The sequence below is a fragment of the Urocitellus parryii genome, unplaced genomic scaffold (assembly GCF_045843805.1).
Source record: "Urocitellus parryii isolate mUroPar1 unplaced genomic scaffold, mUroPar1.hap1 Scaffold_145, whole genome shotgun sequence".
In the NCBI taxonomy this organism is placed as follows: Eukaryota; Metazoa; Chordata; class Mammalia; order Rodentia; family Sciuridae; genus Urocitellus; species Urocitellus parryii.
Window position 1 is genome coordinate 287817 of NW_027552032.1, and position 23114 is coordinate 310930.

The window sequence follows — 23114 nt, forward strand, 5'->3', positions numbered from 1 at the left end:
AAGTAAGCTACAAGTGACCCTATAAATATAGGAATAGCTTTCCAAGTTGGGTTAATGATTCACCTACACCAATTTTTATTATACTCTCAGTTAACCTTTATTTTTTGTACTGGGGCTTGAGCAGGGAGCTTTACTACTGAGCTACATACCAACTCTTTAACTCTTTTAATTTTTTATTTTTAAAATTTTTTTCCCTTAGTTGTCGATAGATCTTTATTTTATTTATTTCTATGTGGTGCTGTGAATTGAACCCAGGGCTCACACATGCCAGGCAAGTGGATTACCGCTGAGCCACAGTCCCAGCCCCACACACCAACTCTTTTTAGTTTTGATTTTGAGACAAAGTCTCACAAGTTGCCCAGGCTGGCCTTGCTTGCAACCCTCTTGCTTCAGTCACTGGGGGTGCTAGGATTCCATCTATGTGCCAGTGCACCCAGCTCAGTCCTGTCTGTTTTTTTTTTTAATATATTTTTAGTTGTAGAAAGACACAACGTGGGCTGGGGAATGTGGCTCAAGCGTTAGCGTGCTCACTTGGCATGCGTGCGGCCCGGGTTCGATCCTCTTCACCACATACAAAACAAAGATGCTGCATCCACCGAAACTAAAAAATAAATATTAAAATTCTCTCTCTTGGAAAAAAAAGGCACAATGCTTCATTTTACTTATTTATTTATTTTTATGTGGTTCTGAGGATTGAACCCAGTGCCTAGGCAAGCACTCTACCACTGAGCCCCAGCCCCAGTCCTCTCTCTCTCTCTCTCTCTCTCTCTCTCTCTCTCTCTCTCTCTCTCTCTCTCTCTCTTTCTCTCTCTCAGTACTGGGGAGTGAATTCAGGGGCACTTAGGGCCTTGCTAATTTGTTGAGGCTGGCTTTGAACTCGCGATCCACCTGCTTCAGTCTCCTGAGCTGCTGGGATTACAGGCATGTGCCATGTGCCCGTCCCCAATCTCTGTTTAATAGCTGGAAATAAACTGATTTATTTCTAAAATCCAGATGGCAAGTAAAAGTTATGGAAGAACTGATATTTCTTTGATTCTGAGATCCTGTGTTTCTTTCTTGATGAGCAAAAATGTATATTTTAGCTCTAGTGCTTCTCCCAGCTGGAGAAAATGGCTAACTTTGACTTCAGAAACTAACTGTGGAACTCATCAAGGTATCGAGAGCTCACCACAGGACATAACAGTTGCATCTAGTTGTTGGAGCCATGAGCCAATTACTCTGGTTTTGAGTAGATTTACTCTTCAGTTCTGATCATCAGCTTAAAAGTCACACTCTCAGAGCTGAGCATGGTGGCCACTCAGGAGGCTAAGGAAGGAGGATCAAAAGTTTAAGACAAGCCTGGGCACTTTATCAAGACCCCATCTCAAAATAAAAAACAAAAATAGGGATGTAGCTCAGGGGTAGAGCCCTTGCCTAGAATGCACAAGAACCTGGGTTCAATCCTCAGTACCACAAAGAAAAAAAGTCACTCTCAGCCTCCCACTCTACAAGATTGAAATATTTCTTGCTGCAAACCCACAATTAAGAAGTCAGAAGACAGGCTGGATGTGGTAGCACACGTCTGTAATCCCAGCAGCTCAGGAGGCAGAGGCAGCAGGATCACTAGTTGAAAGCCAGCCTCAGCAATTTAGCCAGGCACTAAGCAACTCAGGGAGACTCTGTCTCAAATAAACTACAAAACAGGGCTGGGTATGCGGTCAGTGGTTGAGTGCCCCTGAGTTCAATCCCCCATGAAAGAAAGAAAGAAAGAAAGAAAGAAAGAAAGAAAGAAAGAAAGAAAGAAAGACAGGAAGGAAAGAAGGAAGGAGGGAAGGAAGGAAGGAAGGAAGGAAGGAAGGAAGGAAGGAAGGAAGGAACAAACGAACGAACGAATGAATATGTTCATCTACAACAACAAAACAAAAAAAAAGAGGAAGAAGTTAGAAGATGCGCTGGGCTGTGGCTCAGTGGTGGAGTGCTTACCTAACATGTGTGATGCATTGAGTTCAAACTTCAGCACCACATATAAATAAATAAATAAATAAAGGTAGCAGGCTCGGTGGCACACACCTGTAATTACAGTGGCTCGGGAGGCTGAGGCAGGAGGATCATGTGTTCAGAGCCAGCCTCAGCAAAAGCGAGGTGCTAAACTACTCAGTGAGACCCTGTCTCTAAATACAAAATGGGGCTGGGGGTATGGCTCAGTGGTCAAGTGCTCCTGAGTTCAGTTCCTGGAGAAAGAAAGAAAAAAGAAAAGAAAAACGAGGAGAGAGAGAGAGAGAGAGAGAGAGAGAGAGAGAGAGAGAGAGAGAGAGAGAGAGAAAGGAAGAAAGAAAGGTGCTCTGTTTATTTACAACTAAAAAAAGTCAGAAGACTTCTCATCTTGGGCCAATTTCTGGGTCTCATCTGATCCTTTTGGGGGATGTGTCAGTAGCGTCTCCAGCACTGGCCAACACTTCTGCTACCTCATTTGGTCATGCACAGGGGGATAAACTTTTAGATAAGTAACAAATCCTCAGGACATAAGTAAGAAGAACCCAAGTCCCACTTTTTTCCTTAGTTCTGAATCTTGCTGGCTGATATCTGAGGAAGCGCACAGGGGTCCCTGAAGCCGTGATGGAAGCTGGGTGAGAAAGGGTCACAGGACTCTTATAAGTAGGTGGCCTCCAGGCCCCTGAGGAAGCCAGACATGAGTCTTACCAGGCCCTGGCCCAGTGAGGAAGCTGCTGGAGGCACCTGCTCATCCAAAGAAACCCTGAAGTCTGTGGTCAGCTAGGGACATTCAAACCCCCAAGAACGAGGGCAGGTGTCGTCTTTCCCACTAGGGAAATTACCATCTCCATCCTCTCCCATGACTGTGGCTGCACCTCCAGGGATGCTCCTGCCACCAGGAAGACGGGGAGCAGCACAGCCACAGTGCAGCCACACCCAGCTTCCACTGAGGTGGGGTAAGAAGTGAGGCCATCCCAAGTCTTGATTCCCGTGGAGCCACCTGACATGGTGTGGGCATTCTCTTCTACACAAGACGCTTCACAGAAGCTAGGTGGCCTACCCTTCAGAAGCAACCCTTGAAATTCCTTCCTTTCATGGGTGCAGGATTGGGGAAGCTGAGCCTGAGCCCCAGGCTGTGCCATCTTTCTCTACCTTCTCTCATCTCCACTTTCCTTCTACAAAGTACCAGTGCTCCTGCATCTCATGTCTCATAAGCTTGGGGAACAAGGAAAGATGTGAAAGTCACCCCACAATTGATTATAAAAACTCTAGTCACACTTACATGTGTCAGGCTGGTGAGGTGGCTCAGTAGTAAAGCACTTGCCTAGCCTGCATGAAGCCCTGGGTTCAATCCCCAGAACTACATAAAAAAATAAATAAAACAGGGCTGGGGCTCAGTGGTAGCACACTTGCCAGGCATGTGTGAGGTATTGGGTTCGATTCTCAGAACAGCGTGTAAATAAACAAAATAAATATCTATCAACAACTAAAAATAAATAAATAAATAAACCAAACAAAAAGATTTTAAAAATATGACTCACATGTAACAAAATCCTTTCTGCTTTGAGATTAAAAGAACAGAAGGGATGATCCGACAGTGGGGCCCCAGGTGAAAACATACCTCCATAAGTTCCCTTCAAACCAGGTGAAATGGCCTCGTTGCTGAGGTTTTTAAACCCAGCGGCCCAGGAATCACCCCGGCCCTAGTCAGATCTCCAGTCCCGGGAACCTGGGTTTTGTGCTTCCTGGTGATTTCCCACTTGCATTTCCTGGCTGACTACCACTGAGAGGTTTCTGGATCAACCCCAACAAAGCAGGTCCCTGGCTGGCACACCACCTGACTTGTGGGTAGGGGACCTGAAACAGAGTGGGTGGGTGCTGTTATCTCTGGCCAACCCTGTGTCTTCATGTGTCTACTGTCTCAGGGACCGTGAAGGGATGGAAGCAGACACACCTTCCCTCCTAGAAAGGGTCATCTATTAAGTGTTTCATGCCCGAATCCCGGGTCACCTTCACCCTCACCCACCCCAGCAGTCTCCTGGGGTCACCTTGCTTCAGGCCCTCCAAAGAGTTCACAGCACTTTGACTCGCTTCTCAGTGTGGGAGCCCCGCCCCCCATCACTGTGGTGTGTCCACCACCGGAGGCCGGTCTAGAGGAGCCCAGCCTACAGTGAGTCCAGAGCAGGCTGGGGCGTAGACCTGTTGAGCTCGGGGTTGGGGAGAGTGGGGTGTCTTCCAGAACGTCTCCATCAGGAATGAGTCTCTTGGCCTGGGCCTGGATCGCCTGGGTCAGCGCCCCACCCTCAGTCCTGCCCTGGCCCCAGTTCCCTGAGCCCCTCCCTCTCCCACACGGCCCGCTGGGCTCAAGTTCCCCTTCGGGTCCCCCACTCTGGCCTCCCTCCCACACTTGTGCAGCGTCCCGGTCCTCCCTCCCCAGAGCGCTGGTCCTCTGGCACCCGGCGCCGCCTCCCTGCGCACCCGCGGCTCCACCTGCGACGGCCGGTGGGGGCGGGGCCGCCGGGATGACGCGGCATGCGGACGGCGCGGACCCGCCCCGCGCTTGGCGGTGCCCGGCGGCGGTGATGGAAACCCGACGCTCCCGCGGGCTTCGATGATGGGCGGCCATCGCCCGGGCTGGCGGCGGCGGCGGCGGCTGCAGCGCGACGGCCCCCGGAGCGCGCGGGACTGGCGGCGCGGCGGGAGCCCTGGGAGCTGTCCCTGGAGGAGGTGCTGAAGGTGTATAAGCAGCCCATCAAAGAGGAGCAGGCGTGGGCCGTGTGCTTCCAGGCCTGCCGCGGCCTGCCAGGCGCGCCCGGCGGCCAGCGCCGCATCCACGACACTGGGGACATCCTGCTGCACCAGGACGGCTTGGTCGGCGCACGGCAGGAGCCGGGTGAGCGCAGCGGGCGTCCGGGTTGTGGCCCGCGGCTGCCGGAGGCGGCCGGGACGCGCCGGCGGCTCACTGGGTGGTTCCCTGGTGAAAGGGACCGCGACCTCCTTGGCGCCCACTGCGCCGTCCTGCTGCTGGATCCGACTCCTCCTTCCTGACTGGCTGCTGGACCTGGAGGCCCCCTGCCCTCTGGATCTGGAACCTCCGCTGGGCCAGGCACTGCCCTCCTGGCCTTTCCAGACCTGGGGACCCCTCATCGTCCCCTTCTCGTCCTCCCGTCTCTCATGGCATCAAGGCCAGCTGCTCTGTGGCGGGGCACGCTTTCCTTGGCTGAGAAGGGGCTTTGGCCAGATTGCTAGTACCTGGGGTGAAGTCGGGAAGCAGGCATTATGCCATTCTTGTTCCCTGCTCTCCCCTGGGCCACTCCTCCTGGCTTTGGGTTCTGCAGCCCTCAGTATATGGCTCATGCAAGGCTTTGTGGGTACAAAGAGTCCTTGCTGCTCTCTAGTGACACGGAGAGGACACAGAATGTCCCCAGGCTAGCTCTTTCATGGAGGTTGGGGGAGGGGCTTGCCTCCTGGGAATCTGTGCGGAATACACACCAGTTTCCTGGGTTTAATTGAGAGGGAGCAAGGAGAGTGTAAAATCTGCTTTTTTTTTTTATCCAAAAGAACCAACAACTTAGCCCCTGAAATATGTTTGAGGTCTGTTGAAAGTGGTGCGTTTAGCTGGTTATGTACTTTCCCCTTTAAGTTGTTTTCCTCTCTGGAGAATGGAAGGTTTGTATATGGCGCATAGGATGATATTACCCCAAAGCTGAAACCCTTTTGTGAGCACAAAGGCAGGCTGTGTGCACTGGTTGGAGCCTGACCTCCCTCCAGTCCTCAGCTATGGCCTTGCACTTGCTCTGGAGCAGGCTTCTGTGGAAGACGGGGCAGGAGCAGGGCAAAGCCCAGCAGAGGCAGCAGACAGTGACTGCCTTTTACAGTGGGGAGGGGCCTGCTGTGTCCCCCCCAGGAGCCTGCAGCTTTCTCCCTCAGCTTCCTCTTCCTTCCAACCCCTGCCTGTGACACTTGCAAGTTGAATTTTGCACAAAAAGCATTGATACATTGATTTGATGGGTGGAAATAGTAAGCACCGACATCATGGTATTATTCCCACTTTACTCTCAGGTCAGCTGAGGCCCAGGCCTCAGAAAGTCCAAAATCACTCAGAAAGGGGCAGAATTTGAACTCTGCACTCATGCTCTGAACCACTGTGCTGCCATGTCTTTCAAAGACTGGGCAGAGGGGCAGGTGCACAGTGACCTGCTCTCACCTGGAGTCTGCATACTCACAGAGCTTTTCTCCTGAGGCTCTGTCCTCCTTATAAGATGCTCCCTGGGCCTACCCCAGCCCTGGAGATAAGTGATACCCTAGGGTCTGGCTCCCAGCTCTGCAGAGCAGGACAGGACTGCAGGGAGTGTATAGTCTAGCCTCTGATTTTTAAGGATGGGAAAACCCAAGCAGAGTGGGAGTGGTGAGTTGTTGCCCACAACCATAGCAGCTATCCCTGGGGTTTCCTGGTGTCTCCCTGAACTGTGGGCAAGCCAAGCTGGGCTTCCTATTGGTTCTGTCCCAAATATCAGAGGGCCATGCTTGGGATGTGGGTCATCTGTTTCTCTCTCTCCCCCAGGATTCTATGTGCTGCTGATTCCCAGTCATTGCCCATGTGGCAGTCATCACAGATCTAGTGGCACTTCCTGACTGAGGAGTCAAAGCTCAGTACAGGCCTGTGCATTGAAGAGCCTTATCTCTGTTTGAACAGGGTCTCTGGTCTGGTTTCTGTTCATAAACATTCCTCACAATGGTGATGGCTTATGACTTCTGTCTGCCTTTATTTTATTTTTGGTACTGGGGATTGAATCCATGGACACTTAGCCACTGATCCACATCCTCAGCCCTTTTTTGTATTCTATTTTGAGGCAGAATCTCACTGAGTTGTATAGGGCCTTGCTAAGTTGCTGAAGCTGGCTTTGAACTCGCAATTCTGCTGCCTCAGCCTCCTGAGCCACTGGGATTACAGGCATGTGCCACTGCGCCTGGCTGCCTCTCTCTTTTTTTTTTTTTAAGTGGAAGAATGGGAAATGTGTTAGCATGTGGAGTTATTTTTAAGAGGCCATTATTAAAACCTCAAGATCGGGAAAGGATTATTTTTTAAAATGGACTCAGGAAACTCCATCAGGTGAAGCTCTGTGGAGCCGTTCCGTACACAGCACAGCCAGTGGTCAGGTGGCCTGCAGCGCTCTCAGTGGATCCACCTCCTGCCGTCCCAGGGTGGCTTGCCCCACGGGAAGGTGCTCTGCAAAGTGGGACTTGGGCATCGGCCCCTGGAGCATCCAGCTTCGGGCCCAGCTTTCTTCCAGGAAGATGCCCAGGAGACAGTGGAGGCTGGTGCTAGGTGCCCCTGGGGTGAGGGGAGCCATGGCTGCCTCCTCTCCCTTTACTTCCTGCCTTGCACTCACACTCACTTACACAAATATATTTTTATTCGTTTTTATTGGCCCACTTTTCTTTTTGGTGATGGGGTTCAAATCCAGGGTCTCTTGCATGGTAAGTCCAAACTCCACCCTGGAGCTCCATCCCCAGCTCTTGCCTTTTGATGCTCCACCTTTTCAGTCAGGCCCCACTCTTTATACTTGGGGTGGACTGTGGGTCTGAGCCTGGCTATCCCCAGGGTTCTCTGGAGCAGTTGCTAGTTCTTCGTTCTTGAGTGGATACAAGGCCTTCCCTTTTTATGTTGTAGCCCCAGGTTCCTAACACAAAGGCCATTAAAAGGCATTTGTCCAGGCCTGCCAGCGGCTCAGGAGGCTGAGGCAGGAGAATCATGGGTTCAAAGCCATCCTCAGCAAAAACGAGGTGCTGCTAAGCAACTCAGTGAGACCCTGTCTCTAAATAAAATACAAAATAGGGCTGAGATGTGGCTCAGTGGCCAAGTGTCCCTGAATTCAATTCCCAGTACCCCGTAAAATAAAAAATAAATTTATAAAAAGGCACCTGCCCAGAACTGGACCACAGTGTCCACAGGGCTGACTTGTCTTTCACTCTCTCCCCCAGCAGTGCTCAAGAGCAGGCTCTGGCCTCAGGGGGTCCGCTGCACCTGGGCCCACAAGTCACAGCCAGGGGTGCTGCTGCTGCATGTTTGAGCTGGCCTCTGTGCCAGCCACAGACACTTCGCTGTGTGTCTCCTGGCCCAGCGTGCTCCTGCCAGGTGCTGAAATGGGACCCTTTGCTATTGAGGAGTGTGGTTGGACTTTGGGATCAGGAAGCGCACAGCTGGCTCTCTCTGCTGCTGGAGGTCCCTGAGTTCCACCAGTGGCCAGAAGAGTCTGTTGAGGTCATCTTCTTTTCACCATCCCCCCTGCCCAGATGTGTGCAGATGAGCTTTGAGTGGTCTTGCCTTGGCTGGTGTCCTTAGTTATGCTGGGGAGAAGCTGGAGCTGGTCAGAAAGGTCAGATTCTGCTTCCAGAGAGAATTCCCCTTCCCAAGTCTCCTGGCTGTCAGAACATTCCTGGTGGTTCTTATAGCTGGGTCCTTGCCAGCCCTGGCCATGGCTGGAGGTACCTGTCACAGCTATGCCACCTGCCTGGCTATTGCAGGTGCTCTTGCAGCTGTGCTCTTTGCCCTTGAGGGCCACTTAGTCCAGTCATGGTGAAGGGTGACAGAGGCCACCCAGGAGGGTGGGAGCTTTCCTTCCTCACCATGATGGGAGCAAACCTTGAGAGGTGCTTGTAGGATAGGTGCTGAGGTGTTGGGGTCACTCCTCCTGGGAGAGCTATGTTGTTAAGAGCCTCTTCCGCAGCCGAGAAACCCAAAGTCACAGGAAAACAGCCACCTGAGTTGACAGTTGTGGGTGTGATGATGGCCTGTGCCTTAGAGGTGTGTGACTGACCATCTTGGGGGTGCCAGTGGAGGCCTGTGCTGCTGCGCTGCACATTTCTTGATGGTCAGCGCCTGTCCCTGAGCTTTGCTTTCTGGAAGAGGGCTGCCAGACAGTCACTGTGAGGTGTGTGTGGGGGTGAGCAAGGTGTATTTGCAGACAGATTTCTGTAATCCATCTTCTGAGCAAGCCTCACCTTGCAGGACGATCACCTTCTGTGTGTGTGACCTCTCTGACGCTGCCCATGCCAGGCTGGCCCTCCCATAAATCCTGGACACGGGCGGCCCAGGTGCCTGTCCTAGCTGGTACCACCCAACCTGTGCTGTGACTTTGGAAAGGGCTCCACATGTCCAGGAGCCTGGGGGGCCCCATGTCACGTGTGAGGTTAAGCTTGCTGTCGCCTTCCAGCCGCATCCTCCACATGCTCACCAGCTGCCTGCCTGGCATCCACGGGGGGTTTCTCTGCCCCACATGGGACAGAGCTGACTCTAGTGCAGCACCAGGAATTTTGGGGCACTGGATGGTCCGGCCCTGGCATGAGGCCTGGTTAAACCCTGTGGACAGGCTGCCAGGGTTTAACTCTGACCCTTCAGAGCGATGCAAAAGCCCGGTTAAGAGGGAGGAGAGGGGCCTGGAAGTGGTGTCTGCTCGCCGGGCAGACAAGCACAAGGGGCCCGGGCAGCGGGAGGAAGCTCCCAGCCACTGTTTCGGCTTCTGTCCTCTCCCAGGGAATCCCACTTTCCCCCTGTGCATCTGCCTTGGTTCGTCTCCAGGGACTGAGGGGTGAGCAGAAAGGAGAGTGTGGGCATCTGTGGCTTCAGGACAGATCTCCACGACCTTCCGGCTCGAGGTGACACAAACCCATTTTCTTCTGTCTTAAGAGGGTATAGATACAGAATAGCCTTTTCCTTAGGTTAGCTGTTGGCTGTCCTGCCTACGTCTGCCACCTGTGTCCCCTGGCCATGCCACGCAGAAGTCAGGGGGCCTGCAGGTGTGTACGCTCCCAATTCCACCCTCACATCTGGGTGTCATGTCGCTCTCCATTTTTTCTTCTTTTATTGTTTTCCTATTTTTAAAAATTATTTTTTGGGACAGGGTATTGCTGAATGGCCTAGGTGTGCCTGGGACTTGTGATCTTCTTGCCTCAGCCTCCTGAGTGGCTGGGACTAAGGTGTGTGCTATGGCGCCTGGCTCATTCTTGATTCATTTCCAGGAAATTGTTGTATACACATCAATCTACTTCCCCTAAATACTTCAGCTTGTGTGCTGTTACCAGAGCTTAGCGTTTGTTTGTAATTCTTTCTTTTGATGTGAAATTTACATATGATGGAACATGAACCCTGGCACACCTTCCTCGATAAGTCTCTGCACCCCACCCTCTGCTGTCAGGCCCCACTACGCCTGTTGAACAGTCAGAACCACCCCAGTGGTCAGAACCACCCTGTGCTGGTCCCTCCCACGGATTCCACTTCAGTAGATCTTTGCAGGGGCCCAGGAATGTTCCAAGTGGTTCTAGAATCCACATTCCATCCGAGGTTCTCGAATCCCCTGACTTGGGTCTCCTCTCAGATCCTTGCCCAGTGGACTGAGGGGAGACCCTGGGGAGCATGTGGAGAATCGTGCTGATCTCAGCCCAAGGATTGGCAGAAGTGACCCAGAAGGAGGGACACACCTGTATCCCTTTGACCCAAAGAGCTCTATGTTTGCTGAACAAACAGAGCTTGCGACTTCTGAACCTGCCTGTGGGCATCCTCCAGCTCCTGAAGGCTGATGCTCCACAGAGGGCCCAACTGGGTCTTGCAGTTAGAGTCTTGACTGTGGAACAATCTTTTGTGGAGAGCCTGAAATCACCGACACTGGGTGTGTTTCACTCACCCTGACCATGGGGGGTGGTGTCTCCCTGTGAGAGGGGACCGAGGTGGTGGAGACCCTGGGCTTCTGGGAGCACACAGGGTGTTTGGGTCCAAAGTCTGCTGGCTCTGGGCTCCACCCCACCTCTGAGACAGGGCAGCACTGCACGTTGAGTGGCACCCTTTTGCATGATTTGATTTCTTGACTCTGTAGTGCGTCCACAAGACCCAAATTCAGAACTTGCAGAGAGAGTAGCATCCCAGAGCCCTGTGTTATGGTCCCCACCTACTGGCCTCTTAGCCACAGTGTAAAGTTTCATGCACACCAGCACACGGGTTCTGCTCTGAAACCTAGAGCTGCCCTCTGCCCTCCCACTCCACTCCAGGATGCCCTGTTCCTGTGTGTGTGCGCGTGTGTGTGTGTGTGTATGTATTTCCAGTGTCTTGTGGTAAGAAGGTGCTACAGTGAGTGGCAGTTGGCATCATGCCGTGTGGCAAGGCTTCGGGAAGCAGACCTGCTACCTTGGAAGGCCGGGACCGTGGTTTTGAGAGACTTTGGTGGTGGCCTTCCTGGGTTGCGGCCAGTTCTCCTGTCTACCAGGCTCACATACGCTGTGTTTCTGCAGCCTGCTGTGGCCACACGACACTCTGGGCAGGCTGTCCTGACTCCAGGCCCTGCCACAGCGCAGTAGGTGCTCTGCAAACCCTTCCACCTCGGGAAGCTTCTCTGCCTCTGTTGCTGCACCTCTCTGAGGTGACACTGTTAGACGTAGGTGTCACCTCTGTCCTGCAGGTGAGAAAGTGAGGTCCGAGGGAGGACACCCAGAGCCTGAGGGCCACAGATTGGCCAGGATCTGACATCTCCAGTCCTCCCAGGGCAGACGGGGCTGAGGTGCAGGTACCTCCTCTCACCTGCCACGCAGGGCTGTGCGCTTCCTCTGGAGGCTGCTGGGGGCAGCTGCGAAGGTCCTCTGGGCACCTCTCCTCCAGGTGCAGTCTGTCCTTCCACCACAGGAACAGTGTTCAGAGGAGTGCCGAGCGCTTCAGTTCTCCTCACTTGCCATTCCACGCAAGAGAATCTGGAGTGGGTTTCCTTTCCCTGGCGAGGGTGTCCTTCCCGCAGGAGGAGGTGGCTGAGTGGTCCCGCCCCCTGCAGGGATCAGAGAGTGGTGGTGGGAGCCTGTGTCTGGCTCCATCTCCCCTCTGGAGGTCTCACCATAGACACGTGATCTCCTGGGTCCCGCTGCCTCCCTCTGCTTCTGTCTACTCCAGTGAGAGCAGCTCCGGGCAGTCGTACCTGGACTGTTGGGTGGGTGGGTCAGGAGTGTGCTTGGCTTCGCGGGGACCCAGCTCTGCAGTTTATTAGCTGGGTGGACTCTGGCAGATCTCTGAGTCTGCTGAGCCCCAGTTTCCTCACCACAGAGGGGGATTCCTGGCACCACCCCCTCCAACTTGCTGGAGTTTTGTGACCACCTCGTGGAGGCCCCAGCTCGGCCTCCCCGAGAGATCTCCTTCACCCCCATCTCAGCAGGCCGAGCCTGCTCATCAAACCCTGGAGAGTTCCTAAGTCCTTGCAACTGCAAACAATTAAGATTCACAGACACTTTAATGTTGGCATGATTTTTTTGTTGTTGTTGTTTTTGCTAATATATGAACTATTTGAGCCAGCAACACAAGCATTGAAAGCATTTCCACAGAGAGCTGGCTGCAGAGCTAGACTGTGTGTGCCATCAGTGTGCAGAGAGCTGGGAAGGGCTGGCCACCCTTCTCGGTCAGCCCCTCCTGCCCTTCCCAACCAGCAGCATGACCCAGGCACTGGCCTCCAGGAAACACCTTGGTCCTGGGTCTGATGCTTCTACCTCCCCACTACTTGGACCAGCTGTGGCTGCCAGCTTCCCTGACTGCCCAGCAGGCAGGACGCTGGCCCAGGACAAGAGCCTGTGGCCTGCTGCACACTGCTGGCCTCTCCTGACCTCACCGATGCTGGCCTGGACTGTTCCCATTACTGCAGTGGGTGGCAGTCTCCTTTATCTTGGGCCATCCTCCTGGCTCTTGATGGCATTTTGAAAGTGTTTGCGGCATTAGCAGGTTCGTGCGGAGACCGTCCTGAGGTCTGTCTTCCCACGTCTCGCCTCTTTCTAGTAGGAGTGAAGGCGGTGAAGCTCCCATGCCCACTCGAGTGCCCCTGCACGTCGTATGTGTGGGTAGGTTTCTGCATCTCATTCCGTGGCATCCTTGGAACCTGGGGGGCTGGGGGCTTGGTCAGCAACTGGTGGTCCAGATTCTGGGGTTCCCTGCCTTGCTCTGGCACTATCTCCCCGCCACTAGCTGTGATACCTTGGAGCACAGGAGGTCATCTCTGAGCCTCTATCTCTTCATCTGTGAATGGGTGCCTGAGCTGCTCACTTCCTGGGTTGGATTCGGCATTCATGGATGAGCACCTGCAAAATGCCACTCACTACCTGCCGCCACTCAGCATCACACTGAGCCTGTACGTGGGCCTCAGATCCAGGAGTCGCAGTCCGAGGTGGACATTCCCAGCTAGGCAAAGCCTGTCAGCTCCTCTGAGCCCAAGTCTCTTCCGACAGTGTAACTTGGAGGCAGGCCACCTCAGTTCCCAACGTCACAGCTTCTCACTTCAGACCGCGGCTTCTTGCCTGCAGCCACCACCTACCTGAGCTGCTCCCTCCTTTCCCTCTGTCTCCAAGCAGGCCTGGACCCCAGACCCTGGACCCACTCACCAGCACTGCTGACCACTCTTCTGAGCAGGCACTGGGGAGCACTGGGGTCTGCCTTCTCTAGTGCAGAATGGGACAGTCACTCTTGGCACCTAGGTGTCCTTCCCAGAGCTGGCTCCTGAAGGGCCTTGCAAGTGACCTGGTGGCTCAGCTGGCAATGAACTTTCTGGGGTTCCTTGGGAGAGTGGGGGATTACTGTATTTTCCTACAGGGAAATGGGCGGGGGGTGGGGCATCCCACCTTCCCGTGGGCTCAGCTGGCCATTTCAGTCTGTGGGCTCCTGGGGTCATGGTGAGCTGAGGCAGGGGCAGCAGCCTGTCCTTGGGTCCTGGGGTGGCTGGGGGAACCTGACTCGCTATCTTTTCTTGCAGAGCCCATGACCACGATGGTGTCCCCAGCCAGCTCAGAAGCTCAGGTACTGAAAACAGTTTTAAAGACGACTTGATCCTGTGAGAGTGAACCTGCGTTGCATAATGGACACTCTCACCGTATTAAGTCCTGTAGCTGTTCGTCGAGGCAGGACAGCGCAGCACCCAGAGGGCCTCACTGGGCCTGGGAGGAAGCTGTGCACAGAGGACAGGCAGTGAGGGCCCAGCAGGGTGTCAAGGGCTCTGGGGCAGGAGCAAGGGAGGAGTTGCTACTGACCCAGAGGGAAGTAGGTGATGACCTCTGCCTGGTTGGCCTCACAGGCACAATGCTGGGGGCTGGGTGTGAGTTTCAGGAGCAAACAGGAAAACCAGCCAAGGACACAAGCCAAGGAATTCCCACTCAGCCCACATCTCCAACCCCTTCCTCCTCCTCCCACCTGCCCTGGGATCACGTCCTGGATTTGGTTCTTCTCTGTGTCTTTAAACCACTGCTCTAATATAACACCTGTTTTACAGTGAACACAGTGGCACACTCAGGGGAGGTGGGCACAGACCAGAAGAGCATATACCATCTGTTGTTGAGAACCCAGAAACTAGCAGTGTGTCTCACCTCCCATAGTCCCTCACCTTGGAATACTGCCATTCAAGTAGCACATCGCCGAGTTTATTTACCAGCTCTGTACTTGTCCTACATAGAGATTCCTCAAACAATTGTGTGTTTCCAAGACTCCTCTGCATTGCCCTGTGGTGGTTAGTCATCCATTTTCATGGCTGCATAATATTTTGGATAGTTTCTTTTTCCCAAGTGCAGTGCTCCTGGGTGGCAGCTGGCCCCTGCTGTGCAGAGTTCCCAAGTAGTCTATTACTTGAAAACTTTCCAAAGTTTTTTTTTTTTTTAAAGAGAGAGTGAGAGAGGAGAGAGAGAGAGAGAGAGAGAGAGAGAGAGAGAGAGAGAGAGAATTTTTTTTAATATTTATTTTTTAGTTCTCGGCGGACACAACATCTTTGTTGGTATGTGGTGCTGAGGATCGAACACGGGCCGCATGCATGCCAGACAAGCGCGCTACCGCTTGAGCCACATCCCCAGCCCACTTTCCAAAGTTTTAAAAAGATTTATAAAGAGGAGCTAGGGCCATAGCTCAGTGGTGGAGCGCTTGCCTAGCATGTGTGAGGCACTGGGTTTGATCCTCAGCACCACATTAAAATAAAGGTATTGGGTCCATCTACAACTAAAAATTTATAAATATTCACAACAACGGTGTATGGGAACAGTCCAGTCAGGACTGTTGTTCTCAGAGGCCCCAGGTGCACTTCAGAGTGAGTAGCCTCAGCAGGGGAGCTGCCTGCACCTCGTCTCGACTGGGGCTACTCAGGCTGCACGAGGTGCCCACAGGACCCCTGCAGCTTCTGACCACCCCCAGGCTGCTGAGCCTGTCCAGTGCTGGAATGCCGGCAGGGCTAGAGGTTCTGAGCCTGGCCAACTGCCTAGACTTTTCCTTATGGGGAACGAGCATTCTTGACTTCCAGAGAGTTCCGATGACTGGAGGCACAGAAGACCTTTCACTGACGCAGCTGTCAGATAAGACTTGACTGCAGTTGGCACTTTCCCCAGAGTGGCACTAGCTCAGGCCAGGAGGAAGAGGGGGCTCTCCTCCTGTGCCCTCAGTCTGTCCTCCTGTCCATGGGGTGGGCGGTCTGCATGAGAAAGACCGTCAGAGCCAGCCTGGAGCTCGAGGCAGACGGAGTAGGAGTGAGATGCCCTTCACACCTCCTCGCTCATTCTTGGCCCATACCCAAAGGCCAAAAGGTTCACCAGGAATTCGAGGGGACTGTAACTCCTGCCTGCCCCATCACCGTGGCACCCAGGAGGGGCCCTGAGGCCCTGCTGGAGCCCCCCTGACCCCAGGTTTCGCCTGCCTGGGCCGGGTTCAGGCTGGCACCTGTCAGGTGTGACCCTCTGCTAGAGTTTTGTGGCTGTGGCTGTTGCTCTAGAGTCTAGGGTGTGGCTCGGAGCTGTGTCCCTGATGTTCGTCTGCAGAAGGCACAGACATGCTGAGGTGGCCTCCAGGGGGCCACCCTTTGCCCCACTGCCACCATGGACTCCTGCTGGCCCTCTGCCTGGCACTGGGTTGGCCACCTGTTCTTGCTTGGCATGGTGCAGGCCCTGGCTCTCCAGGCTCCCAGAGGTGGGCACACAGGAAGCTAGAGGCCCTGAAGCAGGTGACCCAGAAGGTTCCCGGAGAAGGCAGTGGCCTCCTTGTGAGGGACAAGGCTGAGGACTCTACACAGCAGACCCAGGCCTGGCCAAGCAAAGGCCCAGCTCTTTGCAAGCTGTGCCCAGGCAACCTGACCTCTCTGTGCCTCTCTCCCCAAACTGCAAGATGAGAGATGGTGTCGGTGGGTTGTCCACAGCCAAGCAGAAGAGTGACACCAGGCTCAGCCCAGGTTCCGACTAGGAGAGTGTCTTTGCGTAAATGCATCCTTTTGATCCATGTCATAAAAGAAAAGCATGAAAGTCCGTTAGCACTAAGAGCAATGCCCAGCAGATCACAGGGAGGTCGTATGCTGGGGTTGAGCCCAGACCTGCGCAGGCTAGGGAGTTCGAGCCACCGAACTGTACCCCGCCCTTTTCATTTCATTGTGAGACAGGGGTCTAACTAAGTTGCCCAGGCTGGCCTTGAACTTGTGAGCCTCCTGCCTCAGCCTCCTAGCTGCTGGGATTCAAACATGTGCACCGAGCCTGGCTAAACATTGGTCTTCTGTGGATGCGTCAGGCTGGCAAGGGGTGATGGCCATGCCTAGTCGGGGATCAGAAGTCTCCTCCTTCACTCTTCTCAAGGAGGCAGATGCTGGCCTCAATTATGGGACTCTTGCCATCTTCTGAACATGGAACTGGGATGATTTGCCAGTCCTCCCCACCCACCCCAAATCACTGGTGGGCCAGATATCTGCAAAGTCAGTACCTCTGAAGATCCTGTGCAGGTCACCAGGAGATGTCACAGAGAAGATCATCTTTGGAGAAAGGTCTGAGGAGTCACCAGAGGGAAGGGGGAGCTAGACTTGGGACCATGGGTTTCTTCACTTACCTGATGGAAGAGTTTCAGCAGGAGTCAGACAGGGACTCCCTGGGGAAGTGATGCGTCCAGGGGAGAAGGTGGGCCACCTTGAGGCTGAGGCTGGGGTGGCCCTGCTGTCCACTGCATTCTTCAGAGCTGTGGCCTGTCACAGTGCTGGGAGCACACCCAGCCCTCCAAGGGAGCCTGTGGGCCAGGGCGAGGGGAGGAGAGAGGGTAAGCCAGGGATGAAAGTCAGAGCCAGGCCGGGAGACACGAGAGTTCACTCGTCAGAGCTGACAGATAACGGCCATCTCGATGGGGGAGGGCAAACGGGCTGGGGTCCTGGGACTTTCAGGGGGAAGGCTTGGGAACCAGAGCCGGGTGGGCCTGATGAGGGTTGGCATGAGGGTTGGTGTGAGGAGTGGTGAGCCTTTCTCAGGAAGGTCCTGGGGCAGGAAAGCAAAACTGTTCTCTTAAAATGGCGGCCGTCACTGAGGATGGCCTTCCAGATGCTGAGCAAGGACCTTGTGCACGGCAGGGCAGTCCCCGTGCAGAGGTGTCAGGACCGGCTCCCCCTCCACAGACCTCTGGTCCCAAGGCCCCTAAAGGCAGACTGTGGAAACAGGGTTCCCTGCCGAGAGGCGCTGAGCCCAGAGGCCTCCACCAAGAGACCTCACGGATTTTAAAAATGAGCTTAAAAAACAAACAAACAAACAAACAACAAACACTTCCTGTGGGCAGGGGTGTAGCCGAGGTGGAGTGCTGGCCTAGCATGCTGGAGGCCTGGGTTCAGACCCAGTGCCACAAACCAAACCAAACCAACAGGTGAAGAACTCGGAGAGCCTCAAGCTTATCCAAAGCAGGCAGAACAGCCCGGGGTGCCTGGTTCACTGGGCGCCACGGCACTGGGTCCCACCCACCCTGCCTGGTGATCCCCTCGTCTCACCCACCACCCACTCCAGTGTGATGACTTTTTAGGTCAGACTTCACCATGTCTGGCTTGGGGTCAGCCAGCTTTCGGCCTCTGAGACTCAAGTACCTGGAAAGGTTCATCTTGGCTCACAGTGTCCAAGTTTCTGTCCATGGCAGTTGGCCCTGTGGCTTTGGGCCGGTGTGGCTCAGGACTTCATGGCGGGAGCACAGGGCAGAGGAGGGAAGGGCTGGGCTGCACTCTCCCTCCGAGGGCACACTCCAGCAGAAGACCTTGCAGTGGAACCTCTGGAAGGTCCACCCCTCTCAGTGGCACCCCAGTGAGGATGCCTGTAGGGAGCCCCTGACCCTCTGCATCTGATCAGGCTCAGCTCCCCGAGGCTCCTGGAAGGGACGGTGTGTCCTGAAGGCTCTCTGCCGATCCTTTCCCTTGGATCAGCACATGGGACTGCGTGTTGGTTCCTCTTTGCTGTGTGGTAGCATTCCCTGTGAGTGTCCCGAGTGCGGTCTCACTCTCAGCTGGAGAACGTTCCAGTGGCCGCGCTCGGGACCCATCAGTTCAGCACCTGGAGAGAGCTGCTGAGGCACTGGTCCCACGTCTGTTGGATTGCGAGGGGCCAAGCTGTTCTGCAAAGTGGTGTGCCGCGGGCAGTCCCTTCAGTCACGCACCTCACCGTGTTGTACCTGGTGTATCCCCTCAGTGGGCCGTTAGCTCCTCCCTCCTGGCCTCTTACTGGGCCTGGCCACTCCCCGCCTGTGAAGGGGCTGGCAGCCTGCCCAGCTCTGGGGCGCCCTGCACTGTTCCCTGCCGCCTGCCGCCTGCGCCAACCCCTCTTTGTCCTGCAGATGGTGCAGTCGCTGGGCTTTGCCATCTACCGCGCACTGGACTGGGGCCTGGACGAGAGCGAGGAGCGCGAGCTCAGCCCACAGCTGGAGCGGCTCATCAACCTCATGGCCAACAGCGACTGTGAGGACAGCGGCTGTGGGGCAGCGGACAAGGGCTACGGGGGTCCAGAGGAGGAGGAGGAGGTTGCAGACGGTGGCCCCCGGGCCCTGCGCACCTTCTCCCAGGCCATGCAGCTGTGCGCGGTGCGGCTGACTGACCCTCGGGGCGCGCAGGCCCACTACCAGGCTGTGTGCCGCGCACTCTTTGTGGAGACGCTGGAGCTCCAGGCCTTCCTAGCCAGGGTGCGGGAGGCCAAGAAGGTGAGCTTGGGAACACAGTGCTGAAGGTGGGGCCTGCGGATGGCCAGACCCGAAGGGGATCTGGGGGGTGACTAGTGGGTACCTTGCCCCTCGGTGGGAGTGCCCCAGCTGCTCTGGGCTGTGTGCTGAAGCCTCATACATTTTGGCCAGGTTTTTGGAGAAGGGAACCAAGGCCTAGGGAGGCAGCAACTGGCTCCTAGCCTCTGCCCGAGCCTCCTTCCTGCTGCCTTAAGCCAGCTGTCATGATTCTGTGAGGGAGTCCTGCTTGCTGCCCCCACTTGCTCCCCAGGTCCCAGTTTCTTCTGAAGACAATGCCAATGGCAGTCCCTTCCCACCTCTCAGAACCACACAGATCCTTCAAGTGGGGTGGGTGGGCAGTTCCGTGGGGGTACCTGTGGGTATGTGCTGTGCCTGGCCTTGCTCTCCAGGTACCTCTCTAAGTTTGGGCCCATTTTGCAGGTGGGCAGATGTAGGCTCTGGGAGGCTGGATCCTTGCCAGGAGCTGCAGAGCCAGTATAGGGCAGGGCTGGTCTCCCTGGGCTCCCAAGCCACAGTTCTCCTCTGGGGCTGTCCTGATCCCCCTGGACCTCAGGGATGGTGTGCAGTCTGCTCTCCCAGCTCCCAGCTCCCAGCCCCTCCTGGAGGAGTTGGTGCTGTTCAAAGGGAGCTGATGGGTTTGTTTGGCAGTGTCCTAAGTGCAGGGACCCTGGGCCCATCAGCTTTCCACAGAGGAGAGAGGGGTACCTGGAGAGGTCAGAGAGATTGGCTGCACTCCTTTGCTTAGGTGTTGGAAGGTAGTTTGGGAGTTAACTGGTATGGTCCCTGACTCCACCCTCACCTTTTTGGGTGCTCTTTCCTTCTAATACAGAGGGGTTCTTGGCAGCTTCACTGACCCTTGGGTCCTAAGAAAAGGCTGGAGCTGCCAGCCTCCCCTGCAGCTCTCACATGCCGAGATGGGGAGGTTACCAGCCCATGGCCTGTTCCTGTGGTCATCCCACCTTCTCTCCAGCTCTTCCTTGACATCCTAGGGGTGTTCTCCCGACTCCACAGACAGTTGGTGGTCCTGATGCTTTCCTCCTTCCTTGAACTTAGCCTGTGTCTTGTTGCTCAGTTTCTCACCCAGACAGCAAGGCTCCTGTTTCAGCAGGAACACACAACTCTGGACGTCAAGCCATTGGCCTGAAGTTCAGGGAACTGGTGGTAGGGGGCACAGAGACAGGTCCCTCGGTGGGGTGCAGCTGTGCTAGTCTAGGTGGGCATTTTGGAGAGAAGCAGCCTGCTCAGGATGGGAGAGCCACCCTCCTGCCCTGTGCCACTGGGCTGGCAAGGTCCCACCTGGGGACTGCTGTTAGAATGGCATGCCTTGTGCTTCTCTGAGCTGGCAGTAATTCTTATAGTGTCTCAGAGCCATTTGGCAAGTATTTTGGGGTGCAGCCAGGGTAACCGGTTCTGTCTTGGTCAAGAGTGGCTGTGGACTGAAGGGCAGATGCTTCTTCAGGACAGGGGAGTCAGAGCAGTCAGGCTGCCACTGAGATGCAGGGCAACCGAGGCAGCTAGTCCAGCAGCCTTCCCTAAATTCTCAGCCCAGAACAGTCACCTGACAGTCCCTAATGCCAGGATGTTTCCTGGCCCTCACCATGATGTTGGCATTTTTCCTGGTTTGGGAATGATCCCCCCCCCGTACCTGCTGGCAACCACACTGGCCTGCACCCACCACCATCTGCTCAAACAGTTTGAGGACCTAGCCTGTGCCATGTTACGGCAGGTCCAGCTGCAGGTTCTGAGGTGCTGGGTTCCATGTGGCCTCCCGTGGGGATCGTGGTGGAGGAGCAGCTGTGAATGTCTCAGGAGAATGTGTGGGCCATAGCCGGCCAAGGTGCCCCTGAGGAGGTGTTGTGTGCACTGAGATCCGGGCTCCCACCCCTGCCACACCTCCCTGGGGTATGTGGATGAGATGGGAGGAGGTGCCACATGGGTACTAGATTCTCACCAGCCTCTACCCAGAAGGAGCCACCTAGAGCTGACGGACAGGTACCTGTCTGGTTCCGAGGTGGAGAGCGTGGTTCTCCCAGACATCTTCCCGAGCCCCACAGCCTGGGTCAGGGCTCCACAGGTCCCCTTTCAGCTGGTTAGCAGTAGCCGTGTGGTGAGGAAGCCCATGTCCCATGTCTGCCACCTTCCACCTTCTCTGGACTAACCAGATGTGTGGTCTCAGATGCTGCAGAAGCTGGGGGAGGATGAGCCTCAGGTGGAGAAGCCGCTGGCGGAGCTGGACAACCTGGGACACACAGACTGGGTAAGACAGGAGAGTCACCCCAGGGCTGTGCCGGGAGGCTGCACAGGCTGAGGGCCCTGTCTGTCTCTGGGGCAGGCCCGGCTGTGGGTCCAGCTCATGCGGGAGCTGCGCCATGGGGTAAAGCTCAAGAAGGTGCAGAAGCAAGAGTTCAACCCCCTGCCCACCGAGTTCCAGCTCACCCCCTTCGAGATGCTGATGCAGGACATCTGCACCAGGAACTACCAGCTGCGCAAGGTCATGGTGAGCGCCGAGCTCCTGCCCGCCTCTGCTGGGGGCCCTGGCTCCTTAGGCTGAACACTGAGCCCCTTACAGCACACAGATCATGAGTAAGGCAGGTGTGGCCCTCGGGCCCCATAGCTCAATGTTGTGTTGGGGACACAGTTTGACCAAGAAGATGGGGAATACGGAGATCGCCCTGGAGGCCTGGAACTGAGGCTGCAGGGCTATTCCACCTAAGGAGCACCCAGCAGCCCTGGCGTGGGCTGATGCCACTCTTGGAACTTTATGATTATCATTAATTTTACTGCTGAGCCACATCCCCAGCACCATTTATTTATTTATTTATTCATTCATTCATTCATTTATTTATTTTGAGAGTCCCACTAAGTTGCTTAGGGCCTCACTAAGTTGCAGGGCGGGCTTTGAACTTGTGATCCTCCTGCTTCAGCCTCCCTAGCTGCTGGAATTACAGGCGTGTACCACAGCTCCCAGCTACTCTTAGAATTTTAAATGAACAGGTTCATTCATTCCCGTGACAACCCTTTGAGGTGGGTACTAGCAAGCTCCTTTCTAGAAGAATCCAAGGTAGACAGAGATCAAATGGCTGGGCTTAGAGGTGTGAGTACTGGAGGTGGTAGCTGACTACCTGCCATGTACCTGTCCTAGAGACAGTTTGGTCGCAGGGAGCCGATGCCATCAGAGGCAGGTCAGAAATGAAGGCCAGGCTGTGTCAGGGGCTGAGTGAGCCCTCCCAGTCACCAGCAGACAACCCCTACAAACTCAGGTCAGCCCCGGTCTGAGCTGGGGCTTCTTTGCGGCAGGTCGATGAGGACATCCCTCCACCAGTGAAGAAGGATGCATATGAGCTTATCCTGGACTTTATCCTCTCCCGGCCTCCGCTGAAGCAAGTGCCCATGCTGTGCCTCCTACAGGGCGTTCCAGCCCTGGTGCTGTCCTGTGTCTCACTTGCAAGGGGTGCCTGAGCATACCTCTGCCGAACCATGGGGTGGGCTCTGCTCCCTGTCTCCTGGCTGGAAGGTTGGGCATGGGCCCCGGACCTCCATCCTTCTAGAAGGATGGTGCTGGTCACCTCCCCCAATGCCTGTGGCAGGCAGAGCTCTTTTGGGTAGTACTCCTTCCTGGAGAGCCAAGAGTTAGCGCCCTGTGTCCTGTGAACCTTGAGTATCTCCCCACTCCTGAGCGTCCCCTGTCACTGTCTAAGTCCCTCCTACCTCATGCTTCATCCTCTTTGCAGGTCTCAGAGAGAAGGCTGCGCCCCTTGCCACAGAAGCAGAGGACCCTGCATAAGAAGATCCTGGAAGAAATCAAGCAGGAGCGGAGGCTGCGCCCTGTGGGGGACCAGCGCTTGGGCACCCGTGGTGAGCAAGAGGAGGGGTGATGGGAGAAGAGACCCCAGGTGGCCCTGGATGAAGTCCCCCACTTCCCCTGGTGACTCCACAAATCAGGAGTCGGTGTCGGCTCCACGAGATCCTAGGTAGAGGACGTCCCAGTTTGTAGTCTGGCCTTGTGAAGTTCAAGGTGCCCTGACTTTACTCTGGGTTTTGACCTGACTTTGTACTTTTTGCTATGATAAATTTCAACAATTAGGCAGAAAACAAAATAAAACCGAAGTTTTGGGGTCTGGGAAAATCAGGCATTTATTCAGATGTC

The 23114-nt window shown here is 55.1% G+C and overlaps 1 pseudogene; it reads left to right on the forward strand.

Moving 5' to 3' along the window:
• Window positions 1-2595: 2595 nt before the first annotated feature.
• LOC144251652 (protein spire homolog 2-like) overlaps window positions 2596-23114 on the forward strand; it is a 30449-nt pseudogene continuing 9930 nt past the window's right edge.